The sequence below is a fragment of the Bison bison genome, unplaced genomic scaffold (genome assembly GCF_000754665.1).
Source record: "Bison bison bison isolate TAMUID 2011002044 unplaced genomic scaffold, Bison_UMD1.0 scf7180017864043, whole genome shotgun sequence".
Classification (NCBI taxonomy): domain Eukaryota; kingdom Metazoa; phylum Chordata; class Mammalia; order Artiodactyla; family Bovidae; genus Bison; species Bison bison.
Window position 1 is genome coordinate 2,194,377 of NW_011494615.1, and position 6,068 is coordinate 2,200,444.

Sequence of the window (6,068 nt, forward strand, 5' to 3'; positions counted from 1 at the left end):
ATTCCAGTTTGTGTTTCTTCCAGTCCAGTGTTTCTCATGATGTACTCTGCATATAAGTTAAATAAACAGGGTGACAATATACAGCCTTGATGAACTCCTTTTCCTTTTTGGAACCAGTTTGTTGTTCCATGTCCAGTTCTAACTGTTGCTTCCTGACCTGCATACAAATTTCTCAAGAGGCAGATCAGGTGGTCTGGTATTCCCATCTCTTTCAGAATTTTCCACAGTTTATTGTGATCCACGCAGTCAAAGGCTTTGACATAGTCAATAAAGCAGAAATAGATGTTTTTCTGGAACTCTCTTGCTTTTTCCATGATCCAGCGGATGTTGGCAATTTGATCTCTGGTTCCTCTGCCTTTTCTAAAACCAGCTTGAACATCAGGAAGTTCACGGTTCACATATTCCTGAAGCCTGGTTTGGAGAATTTTGAGCATGACTTTACTAGCGTGTGAGATGAGTGCAATTGTGCGGTAGTTTGAGCATTCTTTGGCATTGCCTTTCTTTGAGATTGGAATGAAAACTGACCTTTTCCAGTCCTGTGGCCACTGCTGAGTTTTCCAAATTTGCTGGCATATTGAGTGCAGCACTTTCACAGCATCATCTTTCAGGATTTGGAATAGCTCAACTGGAATTCCATCACCTCCACTAGCTTTGTTCGTAGTGATGCTTTCTAAGGCCCACTTGACATCACATTCCAGGATGTCTGGCTCTAGGTCAGTGATCACAGCATCGTGATTATCTGGGTCGTGAAGATCTTTTTTGTACAGTTCTTCTGTGTATTCAAACATACAGGCATACAAAGAACTCCAGGACAGTGTTGGTGGGAGTGTAAAGTGATACAGCAGCTCTAAAGGGCAACTTGCAAAACCTCAAAGGGCTGAAGTAACAGCAAGACGCTTATAAAGGATATCCTATCACCCAGTTACTCAACTCCTAGGGATATATACCTTAGACACACTCCTGTACATTTCTGCAAGAGCCTATCAAGAATATTCCCTGCAATACTTTTGACAATAGCAAAAGGGATTTTCTCAAGTTGTGGTAAGCAGGGGCTAGTCTCTAGGCGTGGTACGCAGGCTTCTCATTGAGGTGGCTTCTCTTGTTGCAGAACATGGGCTCCAGGCTGCATGGGCTTCAATAGTTGCGGCACATGGCTCTAGAGCACAGGCTCAGTAGCTGTGGGGCACGGGCTTAGTTGCTCTGTGGCATGTGGGAGCTTCTGGGATCAGGGATTGAACCTGTGTCTCCTGTATTGGCAGGCAGATTCTTTACCACTGAGCCACCAAGGAAACCTATAATTTTTTATAATGTATCTGTTTATGGCTTTTTATATTTATTTTTATTATTTGTTTGGCTGCACCAGGCCTTAGCTCTGGCACACGGGGTCTTTAATTGTGGCATGCAGGATCTTTAGCTGTGGCATGTAGGATCTAGTTCCCTGACCAGAGATCGAATCCAGGACTGCTGCATTGGGAGCACGGGGTCTTAACCACTGGACCACCAAGAAAGTCCCTGTTTATTGTTTTAATTTTTAATACATCATTTTATTAAAGGATGGGCACAAATAGTCCTCTATGTATTTCTCCCTTCCACCTTCAATCCTCCAGGTAAACATGGAGTTCTTCTGAGAGCACCTTTTTTTATAAATGAAGTATAGTCGATTTACAATGTTGTATTCATTTCAGGTGTATAGCAGAGTGATTCAGTTATACAGACACATACACACACACAAATATATATATATTCTTTTTCAGATTCTTTTCCATTATAGGTTATTACAGGTATTGAATATAGTTCCCTGGGCTATACAGTAGTAGGTCCTTGCTGTTTATCTATTTTATATACAGTAGTATGTATCTGTTAATGCTAAATTCCTAATTTATCTTCCCTCACAGTTTCCCTTTTGGTAACTGTAAGTTTGGGTTTTTACATCTGTGAGTCTTATTTCCTTGTACATAAAATTTTAAACGCAAAATGAGGCTACACATTCTGACCGGCACACACTTAGCCTCAGTGTTACAGGCTGCATGGACTCAGCTCCAAATCCCCATCCTTCACTGTGTGGATTTCCCCCTCACTCAGCAGAGAAGTTTCTATTTATGGCAATCCCACACTTGGACTCAAGAAGCTACTACAAGAAGCTGTAACAAGAAGTTACAACCTGCTATACCAGGTGCCAGAGAGGACAGGAGAATTATGCAAGACTCCTCTCACCCTGCAGAGGGTACAACTCAGCTAGGGCAGCTGTCTGAGAGACTGGCTCTCAGTCCTCACTCTGGCTCACACAGTGTGAAAACTCAAGAGTGCTTAATTGCCAAGGCCCAGTACCCTCATCATTAAAGTGAGAACATCACTCTCCTCCTGTTTGGAACAGTAAGTGAATACATAGACTGTGTCCAGCATACACAAGCACTCAACAGCTCAGCCGTCAAAGGCACAGCAGCCATCACATGAACGAGGTCTTCTGAGCAGAGTCTCAGTCACACTGATGGTGAAAAGGCAGTGGATGGGAGGAGGGAGCTAAACCGGTCCACTTAGCCCTCTCCACAGCTGGACCCAACAGCCCAGCCCCAGGGGTTTCCCCTGTGACTTGGCCCCCTCCCTGTGGAACACAGGGCATTTTTTCTAGCAGCAGTTTGGCTACACTCAGGCCTATTGATTCGTCCGAGTTCGCCACAGACAGTGCTCTGTCAAGAGAGCTACCTGACTCAAGATAAAGAACTCCTTATCTCACACCCTTGGAAGAATTCTGGGGTCAAATGAGACCAGAAGGATCACAACGCACCTAAGTTAGCTTTTTGGTTGACCCCTTTAGAATTCCAAGGACATACTGCAGCTTCACAGTATTAGAAGGCAATAGTGTCTCAGGTCCACTCACCTCCAACACACAGCTGCCTCCAACCCACAAGTCACCCTTCTCAAAAGCTGGCATAGGGGTCTATTCAAGGACTTAGTAGCAGGCACCAGAGAGGAGGCCTGTCTGCCAGATACAGGAAAAACCACAGTATTTGTAAGTCACTTTTGGAGATACTTTTGGAGATCCTGAGGAATTTTATTCCTGGGATTCTTTCCTGAGGATTTCCGAAAGGATGGTGGGTGTGTCAGTTCCCCCGCCAATGTGGCGCCACCATGCGGCAACAGCACAAACAGCTCATGATTTCACTCAGTCTTGAAATTCGGTGCTTCTTTACCAACTTTTAACTTTGAGGAATTCAAAATACTTCTATTTTCATATGTCAAATGAGTTCACTCATATCTTTTCTTCATTCATATTTTATTATCACTATTTTGGATTTGCATTAGTCAAATACGCTCTATGAATAAACCATCCTCAGCGTCAGCACCGTTATATGTGAGGTTGGGATTGTTACATCACCCAAGAACTGATGATCAGATTGTCGGAGGGCAACCAGATCAGATTCCACCCAGATCTTAAGACCAAATTCTTCCTTCGAGTTTTTTGGACTAGCTTAGGTATAATTACCTTTGGTTTGCATATATTTAAAAAAAGGAGGTGAAAACCATTGAGGGGTTTTGAAACTAAAATGATGGCTTTGAAACTAAAATGGTAACTAATAGGAATAAAAAACAAAACTGATCTGACAAAACTAAGCAGGTTGGTGGTTTACCTTCAGGGGAAGGGAACTGATAGTTTCTGCAGGGGATAATCTGGAAGCTGGGAATATTCTAGGTCTTAATCTGGGCACTTGTCACACAGGTGGGTTCAGTTTGTGAAAATCTTCAGATCTGTGCAGTTTTCTGAGATGATAGTATCTGACCATTCAGTCAACACTCCTTACCTTGCCTTTGAGACAAACACAATAATAACCAGGAAGGCAAAATGAAGGGCATGCCTAGTTCTCCACCAGGCACTTCAGTCTGTGTATCAATTGCTCTAAGGACCATGGCCACAGACGAGCTCTCCTTCTGTCCCTCTGGACAGGGAGGAAGGAGACAGGACACAATCAATACCACTGTTAGCTTTAATTGCTGAGGGTGGTTAACAGTTGACTTTCTCAGATCCTGGAGCAGACCATTCCCCCTCCACTTCCACACACAACACCTAGACCACGAAGAGAATCCTGCCGCAGAGATACACACCATCTCCACAGAAACAGCACCCCTCCACACACACACATGCTTCGCCCCACCACCAGACTCAACTCCCAACTCCAGACACATGCCCCAGACCCACAGAGGGCAGCCAGCTTTCAGCCCATAGAGACAAACCACAGATGTGGTGGATAGAGGGGAGGGGAGGGGAGGGTGGTTAATGAGGCAAGAGGGGGCTGTCCATGGCCAGACAAGGAATTAGCAACAGGAAGATGGAAAGTAGTATTTTCAAAGTCTTAAACTGAAATTTGTCGGGAAACAAGGATTTTTAGACCTATGAATACAGTCCCAAAGTTGCTGGGAAATATATTTAAATCACCCCCATTTCCATCTACAGCTCAGATCCTCTTGGACTGTCTTCCTTTTACTTTCACATCTATCAGGTACCCTGAACCCCAGCGGCTTTGGGAAAAGGGGTGGGGGGGGGCAGAATTAGATTTTAAAAGTTGAGGCGCCAAGATGTTTGTCAGATATCACAAAGCTACCTACGTGGTCATTTTATCCCTGAGGTGGGGCAAGGGAGACTGAGTTGGAGGGACAGGGTGATAATGTCAAAGAGAAGTGGCGACCCTTTCCTCCACCCAAAGCTCTGAGAACCGCCCACACAGCCCCACCGGAGCTGTGTAGCGATATTTACATTCTGAGACTAGGCTCCGCCTTCCGCTGGGAAAGTGGGAAACATCCAGATCAAGGGGTAGGGAGTGAAGCCGGCAGAAATAATCCAGACATAAAGCATTTTCCAAGAGCAGATGGGAGCCCAGCGCAGAGCTTACAGCTTCTCTTAGGAAGTCCCGGGACCCAGACTGGTGTGTGCAGTTCGAGTCTCTCAGATACTTACCCTGGGGATAGGGTTTATTTGGGAGAAGGAAACGGAACAGGGCTGACGCTAGCAGGGGAATTTTCAGGCACCCATTAAATTCCCCTACTCTGCGGGGTCGTTAGTAAATTAAGTTACAGGGAACGGAGGGGATGCTGCTAATGCTGCAGGTCCCTGGGTTTCCAACACGGGACCGCTCTGCACTCCCCATAGGCCCTCCTCGGCTACCTCCTAACCTCTGAAGGATACCTTAGAATTGGCTCCTGACTTCTCCAAAAGCGGCGGAGTTGGAGGGGAGGGAGCAGGAAGGAGACGTGGGTGGGGGGTGAAGCTGAAGTGAGCACCCCCAGACCTGCAACAGCCAACCCTCCCCAAGCAGTCCGAGAACGCCGCCAGACTCCTGTCGACTCCGGTTCTTAGACTGTGCACTGGCCATGACCTTGAGCAAGTCCCCGATTAGTCCCATTTTACAGAAATTAAGAGTGGAAAGAATCAAGTCGGCCACGCTGGGCTGCTCCCGGCGCTTACCTGACGGTTTAAGAAGCGTAGTGGGTGAGCGGTGAACCGCAGCCCAAGAGCTACGTGGCCAGTGGAATCGCAAACCTCGAAGGAAATGCAGAGCTGAGCTCCGACCCGGCAGCAGGAAAAAGGTGGTCCCGATTCTGTGACGACCCCCTAGCAAGTTTGATGCCCCCGCCCATCCCCCTCCGCAGAGGTTGACTGGCCGTGCCCGGGGGCCCTGGCTCAGGACACGCACGGGGTGTACTACGGGGACATGAGAAACACCTCCATACACCCACCCCCGAAGTTGCGGCAACATAAGGAGCAGAATGGCGCAAAGCTGCCAGAGAGGAGGGGACGGTACTCACACGGGGTGGCCGGGCTAGAGTAGATACGTGACCGGGGTCATCGATGGCCTCCGGGCTCCGGCCACGGCGCTTTGGGATGCCTGGGGCCCCTGCCGCAGCGCACCGCGTGGATTAGGAAGCTGCGAGCAGCAAGGCAGGGGCGCGGGTCTGTCGGCGTGATCTGAGCTGCAGCGCCGCCGCGGGGGCTCGGCCGCCAGACCGCAGCCGCAGCGGGAGCCCAGACGCAGGCGCGGGAGGCGGGAGCGGGGCGGCGGTAGCGGGTGCGAGGG

General features: G+C 48.0%; 1 protein-coding gene across 2 annotated transcripts in view; it reads right to left on the bottom strand.

Moving 5' to 3' along the window:
- The window catches only part of MYRIP (myosin VIIA and Rab interacting protein), a 226,972-nt gene extending 220,930 nt beyond the window's left edge, over positions 1-6,042 (bottom strand). The window contains exon 1 of one of the 2 annotated variants that reach the window (XM_010835475.1): positions 5,800-6,042. The gene's annotated coding sequence lies outside the window, so the exon portion shown is untranslated. The other variant, XM_010835476.1, reaches the window with a different exon arrangement.
- Between the last annotated feature and the right edge of the window lie 26 nt (positions 6,043-6,068).